The sequence below is a fragment of the Ascidiella aspersa genome, unplaced genomic scaffold (assembly GCF_963924565.1).
Source record: "Ascidiella aspersa unplaced genomic scaffold, kaAscAspe10.2 SCAFFOLD_83, whole genome shotgun sequence".
Taxonomy (NCBI): domain Eukaryota; kingdom Metazoa; phylum Chordata; class Ascidiacea; order Phlebobranchia; family Ascidiidae; genus Ascidiella; species Ascidiella aspersa.
In genome coordinates, this window is record NW_028147133.1 from 26,841 (window position 1) to 38,112 (window position 11,272).

The 11,272-nt window shown below is 40.3% G+C and overlaps 46 non-coding genes across 46 annotated transcripts; all 46 read right to left on the bottom strand.

Annotated features, from left to right (window-relative positions):
• Positions 1 to 50: 50 nt before the first annotated feature.
• Trnal-aag (transfer RNA leucine (anticodon AAG)) lies at positions 51 to 132 on the bottom strand. Its single transcript has one exon. It is a non-coding gene; the product is annotated as a tRNA-Leu (tRNA).
• Positions 133 to 254: 122 nt separating this feature from the next.
• On the bottom strand, positions 255 to 336 carry Trnal-aag (transfer RNA leucine (anticodon AAG)). Its single transcript has one exon. It is a non-coding gene; the product is annotated as a tRNA-Leu (tRNA).
• Positions 337 to 458: 122 nt separating this feature from the next.
• Trnal-uag (transfer RNA leucine (anticodon UAG)) lies at positions 459 to 540 on the bottom strand. Its single transcript has one exon. It is a non-coding gene; the product is annotated as a tRNA-Leu (tRNA).
• A 326-nt stretch (positions 541 to 866) lies between these two features.
• Trnal-uag (transfer RNA leucine (anticodon UAG)) lies at positions 867 to 948 on the bottom strand. The gene has a single exon. It is a non-coding gene; the product is annotated as a tRNA-Leu (tRNA).
• Positions 949 to 1,070: 122 nt separating this feature from the next.
• Trnal-aag (transfer RNA leucine (anticodon AAG)) lies at positions 1,071 to 1,152 on the bottom strand. The gene has a single exon. It is a non-coding gene; the product is annotated as a tRNA-Leu (tRNA).
• Positions 1,153 to 1,274: 122 nt separating this feature from the next.
• Positions 1,275 to 1,356, bottom strand: Trnal-aag (transfer RNA leucine (anticodon AAG)). The gene has a single exon. It is a non-coding gene; the product is annotated as a tRNA-Leu (tRNA).
• A 122-nt stretch (positions 1,357 to 1,478) lies between these two features.
• On the bottom strand, positions 1,479 to 1,560 carry Trnal-aag (transfer RNA leucine (anticodon AAG)). The gene has a single exon. It is a non-coding gene; the product is annotated as a tRNA-Leu (tRNA).
• Positions 1,561 to 1,682: 122 nt separating this feature from the next.
• On the bottom strand, positions 1,683 to 1,764 carry Trnal-aag (transfer RNA leucine (anticodon AAG)). Its single transcript has one exon. It is a non-coding gene; the product is annotated as a tRNA-Leu (tRNA).
• A 122-nt stretch (positions 1,765 to 1,886) lies between these two features.
• On the bottom strand, positions 1,887 to 1,968 carry Trnal-uag (transfer RNA leucine (anticodon UAG)). The gene has a single exon. It is a non-coding gene; the product is annotated as a tRNA-Leu (tRNA).
• Positions 1,969 to 2,294: 326 nt separating this feature from the next.
• On the bottom strand, positions 2,295 to 2,376 carry Trnal-uag (transfer RNA leucine (anticodon UAG)). The gene has a single exon. It is a non-coding gene; the product is annotated as a tRNA-Leu (tRNA).
• A 122-nt stretch (positions 2,377 to 2,498) lies between these two features.
• On the bottom strand, positions 2,499 to 2,580 carry Trnal-aag (transfer RNA leucine (anticodon AAG)). The gene has a single exon. It is a non-coding gene; the product is annotated as a tRNA-Leu (tRNA).
• A 122-nt stretch (positions 2,581 to 2,702) lies between these two features.
• Trnal-aag (transfer RNA leucine (anticodon AAG)) lies at positions 2,703 to 2,784 on the bottom strand. The gene has a single exon. It is a non-coding gene; the product is annotated as a tRNA-Leu (tRNA).
• Positions 2,785 to 2,906: 122 nt separating this feature from the next.
• Positions 2,907 to 2,988, bottom strand: Trnal-aag (transfer RNA leucine (anticodon AAG)). The gene has a single exon. It is a non-coding gene; the product is annotated as a tRNA-Leu (tRNA).
• Positions 2,989 to 3,314: 326 nt separating this feature from the next.
• Trnal-aag (transfer RNA leucine (anticodon AAG)) lies at positions 3,315 to 3,396 on the bottom strand. The gene has a single exon. It is a non-coding gene; the product is annotated as a tRNA-Leu (tRNA).
• A 122-nt stretch (positions 3,397 to 3,518) lies between these two features.
• Trnal-uag (transfer RNA leucine (anticodon UAG)) lies at positions 3,519 to 3,600 on the bottom strand. Its single transcript has one exon. It is a non-coding gene; the product is annotated as a tRNA-Leu (tRNA).
• Positions 3,601 to 3,926: 326 nt separating this feature from the next.
• On the bottom strand, positions 3,927 to 4,008 carry Trnal-uag (transfer RNA leucine (anticodon UAG)). The gene has a single exon. It is a non-coding gene; the product is annotated as a tRNA-Leu (tRNA).
• Positions 4,009 to 4,130: 122 nt separating this feature from the next.
• Trnal-aag (transfer RNA leucine (anticodon AAG)) lies at positions 4,131 to 4,212 on the bottom strand. The gene has a single exon. It is a non-coding gene; the product is annotated as a tRNA-Leu (tRNA).
• A 122-nt stretch (positions 4,213 to 4,334) lies between these two features.
• Trnal-aag (transfer RNA leucine (anticodon AAG)) lies at positions 4,335 to 4,416 on the bottom strand. The gene has a single exon. It is a non-coding gene; the product is annotated as a tRNA-Leu (tRNA).
• A 122-nt stretch (positions 4,417 to 4,538) lies between these two features.
• Positions 4,539 to 4,620, bottom strand: Trnal-aag (transfer RNA leucine (anticodon AAG)). Its single transcript has one exon. It is a non-coding gene; the product is annotated as a tRNA-Leu (tRNA).
• A 326-nt stretch (positions 4,621 to 4,946) lies between these two features.
• Trnal-uag (transfer RNA leucine (anticodon UAG)) lies at positions 4,947 to 5,028 on the bottom strand. Its single transcript has one exon. It is a non-coding gene; the product is annotated as a tRNA-Leu (tRNA).
• Positions 5,029 to 5,150: 122 nt separating this feature from the next.
• Positions 5,151 to 5,232, bottom strand: Trnal-aag (transfer RNA leucine (anticodon AAG)). The gene has a single exon. It is a non-coding gene; the product is annotated as a tRNA-Leu (tRNA).
• A 122-nt stretch (positions 5,233 to 5,354) lies between these two features.
• On the bottom strand, positions 5,355 to 5,436 carry Trnal-uag (transfer RNA leucine (anticodon UAG)). Its single transcript has one exon. It is a non-coding gene; the product is annotated as a tRNA-Leu (tRNA).
• Positions 5,437 to 5,558: 122 nt separating this feature from the next.
• Trnal-aag (transfer RNA leucine (anticodon AAG)) lies at positions 5,559 to 5,640 on the bottom strand. The gene has a single exon. It is a non-coding gene; the product is annotated as a tRNA-Leu (tRNA).
• Positions 5,641 to 5,762: 122 nt separating this feature from the next.
• On the bottom strand, positions 5,763 to 5,844 carry Trnal-uag (transfer RNA leucine (anticodon UAG)). The gene has a single exon. It is a non-coding gene; the product is annotated as a tRNA-Leu (tRNA).
• Positions 5,845 to 6,170: 326 nt separating this feature from the next.
• Trnal-aag (transfer RNA leucine (anticodon AAG)) lies at positions 6,171 to 6,252 on the bottom strand. Its single transcript has one exon. It is a non-coding gene; the product is annotated as a tRNA-Leu (tRNA).
• Positions 6,253 to 6,374: 122 nt separating this feature from the next.
• On the bottom strand, positions 6,375 to 6,455 carry Trnal-uag (transfer RNA leucine (anticodon UAG)). Its single transcript has one exon. It is a non-coding gene; the product is annotated as a tRNA-Leu (tRNA).
• Positions 6,456 to 6,577: 122 nt separating this feature from the next.
• On the bottom strand, positions 6,578 to 6,659 carry Trnal-aag (transfer RNA leucine (anticodon AAG)). Its single transcript has one exon. It is a non-coding gene; the product is annotated as a tRNA-Leu (tRNA).
• Positions 6,660 to 6,781: 122 nt separating this feature from the next.
• On the bottom strand, positions 6,782 to 6,863 carry Trnal-aag (transfer RNA leucine (anticodon AAG)). The gene has a single exon. It is a non-coding gene; the product is annotated as a tRNA-Leu (tRNA).
• Positions 6,864 to 6,985: 122 nt separating this feature from the next.
• Positions 6,986 to 7,067, bottom strand: Trnal-uag (transfer RNA leucine (anticodon UAG)). The gene has a single exon. It is a non-coding gene; the product is annotated as a tRNA-Leu (tRNA).
• A 122-nt stretch (positions 7,068 to 7,189) lies between these two features.
• Positions 7,190 to 7,271, bottom strand: Trnal-aag (transfer RNA leucine (anticodon AAG)). Its single transcript has one exon. It is a non-coding gene; the product is annotated as a tRNA-Leu (tRNA).
• Positions 7,272 to 7,393: 122 nt separating this feature from the next.
• Trnal-uag (transfer RNA leucine (anticodon UAG)) lies at positions 7,394 to 7,475 on the bottom strand. Its single transcript has one exon. It is a non-coding gene; the product is annotated as a tRNA-Leu (tRNA).
• A 122-nt stretch (positions 7,476 to 7,597) lies between these two features.
• Positions 7,598 to 7,679, bottom strand: Trnal-aag (transfer RNA leucine (anticodon AAG)). The gene has a single exon. It is a non-coding gene; the product is annotated as a tRNA-Leu (tRNA).
• Positions 7,680 to 7,801: 122 nt separating this feature from the next.
• Trnal-uag (transfer RNA leucine (anticodon UAG)) lies at positions 7,802 to 7,883 on the bottom strand. The gene has a single exon. It is a non-coding gene; the product is annotated as a tRNA-Leu (tRNA).
• Positions 7,884 to 8,005: 122 nt separating this feature from the next.
• Trnal-aag (transfer RNA leucine (anticodon AAG)) lies at positions 8,006 to 8,087 on the bottom strand. The gene has a single exon. It is a non-coding gene; the product is annotated as a tRNA-Leu (tRNA).
• A 106-nt stretch (positions 8,088 to 8,193) lies between these two features.
• Positions 8,194 to 8,275, bottom strand: Trnal-uag (transfer RNA leucine (anticodon UAG)). Its single transcript has one exon. It is a non-coding gene; the product is annotated as a tRNA-Leu (tRNA).
• A 122-nt stretch (positions 8,276 to 8,397) lies between these two features.
• Trnal-uag (transfer RNA leucine (anticodon UAG)) lies at positions 8,398 to 8,479 on the bottom strand. Its single transcript has one exon. It is a non-coding gene; the product is annotated as a tRNA-Leu (tRNA).
• A 122-nt stretch (positions 8,480 to 8,601) lies between these two features.
• Positions 8,602 to 8,683, bottom strand: Trnaf-aaa (transfer RNA phenylalanine (anticodon AAA)). The gene has a single exon. It is a non-coding gene; the product is annotated as a tRNA-Phe (tRNA).
• Positions 8,684 to 8,805: 122 nt separating this feature from the next.
• On the bottom strand, positions 8,806 to 8,887 carry Trnal-aag (transfer RNA leucine (anticodon AAG)). Its single transcript has one exon. It is a non-coding gene; the product is annotated as a tRNA-Leu (tRNA).
• A 122-nt stretch (positions 8,888 to 9,009) lies between these two features.
• Positions 9,010 to 9,091, bottom strand: Trnal-uag (transfer RNA leucine (anticodon UAG)). The gene has a single exon. It is a non-coding gene; the product is annotated as a tRNA-Leu (tRNA).
• Positions 9,092 to 9,417: 326 nt separating this feature from the next.
• On the bottom strand, positions 9,418 to 9,499 carry Trnal-uag (transfer RNA leucine (anticodon UAG)). The gene has a single exon. It is a non-coding gene; the product is annotated as a tRNA-Leu (tRNA).
• A 326-nt stretch (positions 9,500 to 9,825) lies between these two features.
• Positions 9,826 to 9,907, bottom strand: Trnal-aag (transfer RNA leucine (anticodon AAG)). The gene has a single exon. It is a non-coding gene; the product is annotated as a tRNA-Leu (tRNA).
• Positions 9,908 to 10,233: 326 nt separating this feature from the next.
• Trnal-uag (transfer RNA leucine (anticodon UAG)) lies at positions 10,234 to 10,315 on the bottom strand. The gene has a single exon. It is a non-coding gene; the product is annotated as a tRNA-Leu (tRNA).
• A 122-nt stretch (positions 10,316 to 10,437) lies between these two features.
• On the bottom strand, positions 10,438 to 10,519 carry Trnal-aag (transfer RNA leucine (anticodon AAG)). Its single transcript has one exon. It is a non-coding gene; the product is annotated as a tRNA-Leu (tRNA).
• Positions 10,520 to 10,624: 105 nt separating this feature from the next.
• Trnal-aag (transfer RNA leucine (anticodon AAG)) lies at positions 10,625 to 10,706 on the bottom strand. The gene has a single exon. It is a non-coding gene; the product is annotated as a tRNA-Leu (tRNA).
• Positions 10,707 to 10,812: 106 nt separating this feature from the next.
• Trnal-aag (transfer RNA leucine (anticodon AAG)) lies at positions 10,813 to 10,894 on the bottom strand. Its single transcript has one exon. It is a non-coding gene; the product is annotated as a tRNA-Leu (tRNA).
• A 122-nt stretch (positions 10,895 to 11,016) lies between these two features.
• Trnal-uag (transfer RNA leucine (anticodon UAG)) lies at positions 11,017 to 11,098 on the bottom strand. Its single transcript has one exon. It is a non-coding gene; the product is annotated as a tRNA-Leu (tRNA).
• Between the last annotated feature and the right edge of the window lie 174 nt (positions 11,099 to 11,272).

The window sequence follows — 11,272 nt, forward strand, 5'->3', positions numbered from 1 at the left end:
ATAATAAATCGTGGCGGTTAAACAAAAAGTGTTTAAATAACAAATGGTATTGGCAGCGCTGGGATTCGAACCCACGCCATCGAAATGACTGGTGCCTTAAACCAGCGCCTTAGACCACTCGGCCACACTACCTGTGTTTAAACATTATTAAGTGCAACACACAATTTTTCCGTCTCAATTATTGTACCACTAAATTCATTTTAAATAATAAATCGTGGCGGTTAAACAAAAAGTGTTCAAATAACAAAATCTATTGGCAGCGGTGGGATTCGAACCCACGCCATCGAAATGACTGGTGCCTTAAACCAGCGCCTTAGAACATTCGGCCACGCTACCTCTGTTTAAACATTATTAAGTGCAACACACGATTTTTCCGTCTCAATTATTGTACCACGAAATTCATTTTAAATAATAAATCGTGTCGGTTAAACAAAAAGTGTTCAAATAACAAAAGCAAATGGCAGCGGTGGGATTCGAACCCACGCCATCGAAATGACTGGTGCCTAAAACCAGCGCCTTAGACCACTCGGCCACGCTACCTGTGTTCAAACATTATTAAGTGCAACATAGAAATTTTCCGTCTCAATTATTGTACCACGAAATTCATTTTAAACAATAAATCGTGGCGGTTAAACAAAAAGTGTTTAAATAACAAAAGCTATTGGCAGCGGTGGGATTCGATCCCACGCCATCGAAATGACTGGTGCCTTAAACGAGCGCCTTAGACCACTCGGCCACGCTACCTGTGTTCAAAGATTATTAAGGGCAACATACAAATTTTCCGTTTCAATTATTGTACCACGAAATTCATTTTAAACAATAAATCGTGGCGGTTAAACAAAAAGTGTTTAAATAACAAAAGCTATTGGCAGCGGTGGGATTTGAACCCAGGCCATCGAAATGACTGGTGCCTAAAACCAGCGCCTTAGACCACTCGGCCACGCTGCCAGTGTTCAAGATTTCTTAGTTGAAACAAACAAATTTTCCGTCTCAATTATTGTTCAACGAAATGAATTTCAAATAATAAATCTTGGCGGTTAAACAAAAAGTGTTCAAATAACAAATGGTATTGGCAGCGGTGGGATTCGATCCCACGCCATCGAAATGACTGGTGCCTTAAACCAGCGCCTTAGACCACTCGGCCACGCTACCTGTGTTTAAACATTATTAAGTGCAACACACAATTTTTCCGTCTTAATCATTGCACAACGAAATTCATGTGAAATAACAATTCTTGGCGGTTAAACAAAAAGTGTTTAAATAAAAAAAGCTATTGGCAGCGGTGGGATTCGAACCCACGCCATCGAAATGACTGGTGCCTTAAACCAGCGCCTTAGACCACTCGGCCACGCTACCTGTGTTTAAACATTATTAAGTGCAACACACAATTTTTCCGTCTTAATCATTGCACAACGAAATTCATGTTAAATAACAAATCGTGGCGGTTAAACAAAAAGTGTTTAAATAACAAATGCTATTGGCTGCGGTGGGATTCGAACCCACGCCATCGAAATGACTGGTGCCTTAAACCAGCGCCTTAGACCACTCGGCCACGCTACCTGTGATTAAACATTATTAAGTGCAACACACAATTTTTCCGTCTCAATTATTGTACCACGAAATGCATTTCAAATAATAAATCTTGTCGGTTAAACAAAAAGTGTTTAAATAACAAAAGCTATTGGCAGCGGTGGGATTCGAACCCACGCCATCGAAATGACTGGTGCCTTAAACCAGCGCCTTAGACCACTCAGCCACGATACCTGTGTTTAAACATTATTAAGTGCAACACACAATTTTTCCGTTTCAATTATTGTACCACGAAATTCATTTTAAACAATAAATCGTGGCGGTTAAACAAAAAGTGTTCAAATAACAAAAGCTATTGGCATCGCTGGGATTCGAACCCACGCCATCGAAATGACTGGTGCCTAAAACCAGCGCCTTAGACCACTCGGCCACGCTACCTGTGTTCAAAGATTATTAAGTGCAACACACAATTTTTCCGTTTCAATTATTGTACCACGAAATTCATTTTAAACAATAAATCGTGGCGGTTAAACAAAAAGTGTTCAAATAACAAAAGCTATTGGCATCGCTGGGATTCGAAACCACGCCATCGAAATGACCGGTGCCTAAAACCAGCGCCTTAGACCACTCGGCCACGCTACCTGTGTTCAAGAATTCTTAATTGCAACACACAATTTTTCCGTCTCAATTTTTGTACCACGAAATTCATTTTAAACAATAAATCGTGGCGGTTAAACAAAAAGTGTTCAAATAACAAAAGCTATTGGCAGCGGTGGGATTCGAACCCACGCCATCGAAATGACTGGTGCCTAAAACCAGCGCCTTAGACCACTCGGCCACGCTACCTGTGTTCAAGAATTCTTAAATGCAACACACAATTTTTCCGTCTCAATTTTTGTACCACGAAATTCATTTTAAACAATAAATCGTGGCGGTTAAACAAAAAGTGTTCAAATAACAAAAGCTATTGGCAGCGGTGGGATTCGAACCCACGCCATCGAAATGACTGGTGCCTTAAACCAGCGCCTTAGACCACTCGGCCACGCTACCTGTGATTAAACATTATTAAGTGCAACACACAATTTTTCCGTCTCAATTATTGTACCACGAAATGCATTTCAAATAATAAATCTTGGAGGTTAAACAAAAAGTGTTTAAATAACAAAAGCTATTGGCAGCGGTGGGATTCGAACCCACGCCATCGAAATGTCTGGTGCCTTAAACCAGCGCCTTAGACCACTCGGCCACGCTACCTGTGATTAAACATTATTAAGTGCAACACACAATTTTTCCGTCTCAATTATTGTACCACGAAATGCATTTCAAATAATAAATCTTGGAGGTTAAACAAAAAGTGTTTAAATAACAAAAGCTATTGGCAGCGGTGGGATTCGAACCCACGCCATCGAAATGACTGGTGCCTTAAACCAGCGCCTTAGACCACTCGGCCACGCTACCTGTGATTAAACATTATTAAGTGCAACACACAATTTTTCCGTCTCAATTATTGTACCACGAAATGCATTTCAAATAATAAATCTTGTCGGTTAAACAAAAAGTGTTTAAATAACAAAAGCTATTGGCAGCGGTGGGATTCGAACCCACGCCATCGAAATGACTGGTGCCTTAGACCAGCGCATTAGACCACTCGGCCACGATACCTGTGATTAAACATTATTAAGTGCAACACACAATTTTTCCGTCTCAATTATTGTACCACGAAATGCATTTCAAATAATAAATCTTGTCGGTTAAACAAAAAGTGTTTAAATAACAAAAGCTATTGGCAGCGGTGGGATTCGAACCCACGCCATCGAAATGACTGGTGCCTTAAACCAGCGCCTTAGACCACTCAGCCACGATACCTGTGTTTAAACATTATTAAGTGCAACACACAATTTTTCCGTTTCAATTATTGTACCACGAAATTCATTTTAAACAATAAATCGTGGCGGTTAAACAAAAAGTGTTCAAATAACAAAAGCTATTGGCATCGCTGGGATTCGAACCCACGCCATCGAAATGACTGGTGCCTAAAACCAGCGCCTTAGACCACTCGGCCACGCTACCTGTGTTCAAAGATTATTAAGTGCAACACACAATTTTTCCGTTTCAATTATTGTACCACGAAATTCATTTTAAACAATAAATCGTGGCGGTTAAACAAAAAGTGTTCAAATAACAAAAGCTATTGGCATCGCTGGGATTCGAACCCACGCCATCGAAATGACCGGTGCCTAAAACCAGCGCCTTAGACCACTCGGCCACGCTACCTGTGTTCAAGAATTCTTAATTGCAACACACAATTTTTCCGTCTCAATTTTTGTACCACGAAATTCATTTTAAACAATAAATCGTGGCGGTTAAACAAAAAGTGTTCAAATAACAAAAGCTATTGGCAGCGGTGGGATTCGAACCCACGCCATCGAAATGACTGGTGCCTAAAACCAGCGCCTTAGACCACTCGGCCACGCTACCTGTGTTCAAGAATTCTTAAATGCAACACACAATTTTTCCGTCTCAATTTTTGTACCACGAAATTCATTTTAAACAATAAATCGTGGCGGTTAAACAAAAAGTGTTCAAATAACAAAAGCTATTGGCAGCGGTGGGATTCGAACCCACGCCATCGAAATGACTGGTGCCTTAAACCAGCGCCTTAGACCACTCGGCCACGCTACCTGTGATTAAACATTATTAAGTGCAACACACAATTTTTCCGTCTCAATTATTGTACCACGAAATGCATTTCAAATAATAAATCTTGGAGGTTAAACAAAAAGTGTTTAAATAACAAAAGCTATTGGCAGCGGTGGGATTCGAACCCACGCCATCGAAATGTCTGGTGCCTTAAACCAGCGCCTTAGACCACTCGGCCACGCTACCTGTGATTAAACATTATTAAGTGCAACACACAATTTTTCCGTCTCAATTATTGTACCACGAAATGCATTTCAAATAATAAATCTTGGAGGTTAAACAAAAAGTGTTTAAATAACAAAAGCTATTGGCAGCGGTGGGATTCGAACCCACGCCATCGAAATGACTGGTGCCTTAAACCAGCGCCTTAGACCACTCGGCCACGCTACCTGTGATTAAACATTATTAAGTGCAACACACAATTTTTCCGTCTCAATTATTGTACCACGAAATGCATTTCAAATAATAAATCTTGTCGGTTAAACAAAAAGTGTTTAAATAACAAAAGCTATTGGCAGCGGTGGGATTCGAACCCACGCCATCGAAATGACTGGTGCCTTAGACCAGCGCATTAGACCACTCGGCCACGATACCTGTGTTTAAACATTATTAAGTGCAACACACAATTTTTCCGTTTCAATTATTGTACCACGAAATTCATTTTAAACAATAAATCGTGGCGGTTAAACAAAAAGTGTTCAAATAACAAAAGCTATTGGCATCGCTGGGATTCGAACCCACGCCATCGAAATGACTGGTGCCTAAAACCAGCGCCTTAGACCACTCGGCCACGCTACCTGTGTTCAAAGATTATTAAGTGCAACATATAAATTTTCCGTTTCAATTATTGTACCACGAAATTCATTTTAAACAATAAATCGTGGCGGTTAAACAAAAAGTGTTCAAATAACAAAAGCTATTGGCAGCGGTGGGATTCGAACCCACGCCATCGAAATGACTGGTGCCTTAAACCAGCGCATTAGACCACTCGGCCACGCTACCTGTGTTTAAAAATTATTAAGTGCAACACACAATTTTTCCGTCTTAATCATTGCACAACGAAATTCATGTGAAATAACAATTCTTGGCGGTTAAACAAAAAGTGTTTAAATAAAAAAAGCTATTGGCAGCGGTGGGATTCGAACCCACGCCATCGAAATGACTGGTGCCTAAAACCAGCGCCTTAGACCACTCGACCACGCTACCAGTGTTCAAGATTTCTTAGTTGCAACAAACAAATTTTCCGCCTCAATTATTGTACCACGAAATTCATTTTAAACAATAAATCGTGGCGGTTAAACAAAAAGTGTTCAAATAACAAAAGCTATTGGCAGCGGTGGGATTCGAACCCACGCCATCGAAATGACTGGTGCCTTAAACCAGCGCCTTAGACCACTCGGCCACGCTACCTGTGATTAAACATTATTAAGTGCAACACACAATTTTTCCGTCTCAATTATTGTACCACGAAATGCATTTCAAATAATAAATCTTGTCGGTTAAACAAAAAGTGTTTAAATAACAAAAGCTATTGGCAGCGGTGGGATTCGAACCCACGCCATCGAAATGACTGGTGCCTAAAACCAGCGCCTTAGACCACTCGGCCACGCTACCTGTGTTCAAAGATTATTAAGTGCAACATATAAATTTTCCGTTTCAATTATTGTACCACGAAATTCATTTTAAACAATAAATCGTGGCGGTTAAACAAAAAGTGTTCAAATAACAAAAGCTATTGGCAGCGGTGGGATTCGAACCCACGCCATCGAAATGACTGGTGCCTTAAACCAGCGCATTAGACCACTCGGCCACGCTAACTGTGTTTAAAAATTATTAAGTGCAACACACAATTTTTCCGTCTTAATCATTGCACAACGAAATTCATGTGAAATAATAAATCTTGGCGGTTAAACAAAAAGCGTTTAAATAAAAAAGGCTATTGGCAGCGGTGGGATTCGAACCCACGCCATCGAAATGACTGGTGCCTTAAACCAGCGCCTTAGACCACTCGGCCACGCTACCTGTGTGTAAACATTATTAAGTGCAACAGACAATTTTTCCGTCTTAATCATTGCACAACGAAATTCATGTGAAATAACAATTCTTGGCGGTTAAACAAAAAGTGTTTAAATAAAAAAAGCTATTGGCAGCGGTGGGATTCGAACCCACGCCATCAAATGACTGGTGCCTAAAACCAGCGCCTTAGACCACTCGACCACGCTACCAGTGTTCAAGATTTCTTAGTTGCAACAAACAAATTTTCCGCCTCAATTATTGTACCACGAAATTCATTTTAAACAATAAATCGTGGCGGTTAAACAAAAAGTGTTCAAATAACAAAAGCTATTGGCAGCGGTGGGATTCGAACCCACGCCATCGAAATGACTGGTGCCTTAAACCAGCGCATTAGACCACTCGGCCACGCTACCTGTGTTTAAAAATTATTAAGTGCAACACACAATTTTTCCGTCTTAATCATTGCACAACGAAATTCATGTGAAATAATAAATCTTGGCGGTTAAACAAAAAGCGTTTAAATAAAAAAGGCTATTGGCAGCGGTGGGATTCGAACCCACGCCATCGAAATGACTGGTGCCTTAAACCAGCGCCTTAGACCACTCGGCCACGCTACCTGTGTGTAAACATTATTAAGTGCAACAGACAATTTTTCCGTCTTAATCATTGCACAACGAAATTCATGTGAAATAACAATTCTTGGCGGTTAAACAAAAAGTGTTTAAATAAAAAAAGCTATTGGCAGCGGTGGGATTCGAACCCACGCCATCGAAATGACTGGTGCCTAAAACCAGCGCCTTAGACCACTCGACCACGCTACCAGTGTTCAAGATTTCTTAGTTGCAACAAACAAATTTTCCGCCTCAATTATTGTACCACGAAATTCATTTTAAACAATAAATCGTGGCGGTTAAACAAAAAGTGTTCAAATAACAAAAGCTATTGGCAGCGGTGGGATTCGAACCCACGCCATCGAATAGACTGGTGCCTTATACCAGCGCCTTAGACCACTCGGCCACGCTACCTGTGTTCAAGAATTCTTGATTGCATTACACAACTTTTCCGTCTCAATTATTGTACCACGAAATTCATTTCAAATAATAAATCTTGTCGGTTAAACAAAAAGTGTTTAAATAACAAAAGCTATTGGCAGCGGTGGGATTCGAACCCACGCCATCGAAATGACTGGTGCCTAAAACCAGCGCCTTAGACCACTCGGCCACGCTACCTGTGTTCAAGAATTCTTAATTGCAACACACAATTTTTCCGTCTCAATTATTGTACCACGAAATGCATTTCAAATAATAAATCTTGTCGGTTAAACAAAAAGTGTTTAAATAACAAAAGCTATTGGCAGCGGTGGGATTCGAACCCACGCCATCGAAATGACTGGTGCCTTAAACCAGCGCCTTAGACCACTCGGCCACGCTACCTGTGTTTAAACATTATTAAGTGCAACACACAATTTTTCCGTCTTAATCATTGCATAACAAAATTCTTGTGAAATAACAATTCTTGGCGGTTAAACAAAAAGTGTTCAAATAACAAAATCTATTGGCAGCGGTGGGATTCGAACCCACGCCATCGAAATGACTGGTGCCTAAAACCAGCGCCTTAGACCACTCGGCCACGCTACCAGTGTTCAAGATTTCTTAGTTGCAACAAACAAATTTTCCGTCTCAATTATTGTACAACGAAATGAATTTCAAACAATAAATCTTGGCGGTTAAACAAAAAGTGTTTAAATAACAAAAGCTATTGGCAGCGGTGGGATTCGAACCCACGCCATCGAAATGACTGGTGCCTTAAACCAGCGCCTTAGACCACTCGGCCACGCTACCTGTGTTTAAAGATTATTAAGCGCAACACACAATTTTTCCGTCTCAATTATTGTACCACTAAATTTCTTGACGCTTAAACAAAAAGTGTTTAAATAACAAAAGCTATTGGCAGCGGTGGGATTCGAACCCACGCCATCGAAATGACTGGTGCCTAAAACCAGCGCCTTAGACCACTCGGCCACGCTACCTGTGTTCAAACATTATTAAGTGCAACATAGAAATTTTCCGTCTCAATTATTGTACCACGAAATTCATTTTAAACAATAAATCGTGGCGGTTAAACAAAAAGTGTTTAAATAACAAAAGCTATTGGCAGCGGTGGGATTCGAACCCACGCCATCGAAATGACTGGTGCCTAAAACCAGCGCCTTAGACCACTCGGCCACGCTACCTGTGTTCAAGAATTCTTAATTGCAACACATAATTTTTCCGTCTCAATTATTGTACCACGAAATTCATTTTAAACAATAAATCGTGGCGGTTAAACAAAAAGTGTTTAAATAACAAAAGCTATTGGCAGCGGTGGGATTCGAAACCACGCCATCTAAATGACTGGTGCTTTAAACCAGCGCGTTAGACCACTCGGCCACGCTACCTGAGTTTAAACATTATTAAGTGCAACACACAATTTTTCCGTCTCAATTATTGTACCACGAAATGCATTTCAAATAATAAATCTTGGAGGTTAAACAAAAAGTGTTTAAATAACAAAAGCTATTGGCAGCGGTGGGATTCGAACCCACGCCATCGAAATGACTGGTACCTTAAACCAGCGCCTTAGACCACTCGGTCACGCTACCAGTGTTCAAGATTTCTTAGTTGCAACAAACAAATTTTCCGTCTCAATTATTGTACAACGAAATGAATTTCAAATAATAAATCTTGGCGGTTAAACAAAAAGTGTTTAAATAACAAAAGCTATTGGCAGCGGTGGGATTCGAACCCACGCAATCGAAATGACTGGTGCCTAAAACCAGCGCCTTAGACCACTCGGCCACGCTACCTGTGTTTAAACATTATTAAGTGCAACACAAAATTTTTCCGTCTCAATTATTGTACCACGAAATGCATTTCAAATAATAAATCTTGGAGGTTAAACAAAAAGTGTTTAAATAACAAAAGCTATTAGCAGCGGTGGGATTCGAACCCACGCCATCGAAATGAGTGGTGCCTTAAACGAGCGCCTTAGACCACTCGGCCACGCTACCTGTGTTTAAACATTATTAAGTGCAACACACAATTTTTCCGTCTCAATTATTGTACCACGAAATGCATTTCAAATAATAAATCGTGTCGGTTAAACAAAAAGTGTTCAAATAACAAAAGCAAATGGCAGCGGTGGGATTCGAACCCACGCCATCGAAATGACTGGTGCCTAAAACCAGCGCCTTAGACCACTCGGCAACGCTACCTGTGTTCAAAGTTTATTAAGTGCAACATACAAATTTTCCGTCTCAATTATTGTAGAACGAAATGAATATTAAATAATAAATCTTGGCGGTTAAACAACAAGTGTTTAAATAACAAAAGCTATTGGCAGCGGTGGGATTCGAACCCACGCCATCGAAATGACTGGTGCCTAAAAACAGCGCCTTAGACCAATCGGCCACGCTACCAGTGTTCAAGAATTCTTAGTTGCAACAAACAAATTTTCCGTCTCAATTATTGTAAAACGAAATTAATTTAAAATAATAAATCTTGGCGGTTAAACAACAAGTGTTTAAATAACAAAAGCTATTGGCAGCGGTGGGATTCGAACCCACGCCATCGAAATGACTGGTGCCTTAAACCAGCGCCTTAGACCACTCGGCCACGCTACCTGTGTTTAAACATTATTAAGTGCAACACACAATTTTTCCGTCTTAATCATTGCACAACGAAATTCATGTGAAATAACAATTCTTGGCGGTTAAACAAAAAGTGTTCAAATAAAAAAAGCTATTGGCAGCGGTGGGATTCGAACCGACGCCATCGAAATGACTGGTGCCTAAAAACAGCGCCTTAGACCACTCGGCCACGCTACCAGTGTTCAAGATTTCTTAGTTGCAACAAACAAATTTTCCGTCTCAATTATTGTAGAACGAAATGAATTTAAAATAATAAATCTTGGCGGTTAAACAACAAGTGTTTAAATAACAAAAGCTATTGGCAGCGGTGGGATTCGAACCCACGCAATCGAAATGACTGGTGCCTAAAACCAGCGCCTTAGAACACTCGGCCACGCTACCTGTGTTTCAACATTATTAAGTGCAACACACAATTTTTCCGTCTTAATCATTGCACAACGAAATGAATTTCAAATAATAAATCTCGGCGGTTAAACAAAAAGTGTTTAAACAACAAAAGCTATTGGCAGCGGTGGGATTCGAACCCACGCCATCGAAATGACTGGTGCCTTAAACCAGCGCCTTAGACCACTCGACCACGCTACCTCTGTTTATACATTATTAAGTGCAACACATAATTTTTCCGTCTCAATTATTGTACCAGTAAATTTCTTGGCGGTTAAAAAAAAGTGTTTAAATAACAAAAGCTATTGGCAGCGGTGGGATTCAAACCCACGCCATAGAAATGACTGGTACCTTAAACCAGCGCCTTAGACCACTCGGCCACGCTACCTGTGTTTAAACATTATTAAGTGCAACACACAATTTTTCCGTCTCAATTATTGTACCAGTAAATTTCTTGGCGGTTAAACAAAAAGTGTTTAAATAACAAAAGCTATTGGCAGCGGTGGGATTCGAACCCACGCCATCGAAATGACTGGTGCCTTAAACCAGCGCCTTAGACCACTCGGCCACGCTACCAGTGTTTAAACATTATTAAGTGCAACACACAATGTTTCCGTCTTAATTATTGTACCACGAAATTCATTTTAAATAATAAATCTTGGAGGTTAAACAAAAAGTGTTTAAATAACAAAATCTATTGGCAGCGGTGGGATTCGAACCCACGCCATCGAAATGACTGGTGCCTAAAAGCAGCGCCTTAGACCACTCGGCCACGCTACCTGAGTTTAAACATTATTAAGTGCAACACACAATTTTTCAGTCTCAATTATTGTACCACGAAATTCATTTTAAATAATAAATCTTGGAGGTTAAACAAAAAGCGTTTAAATAACAAAATCTATTGGCAGTGGTGGGATTCGAACCCACGCCATCGAAATGACTGGTGCCTAAAAC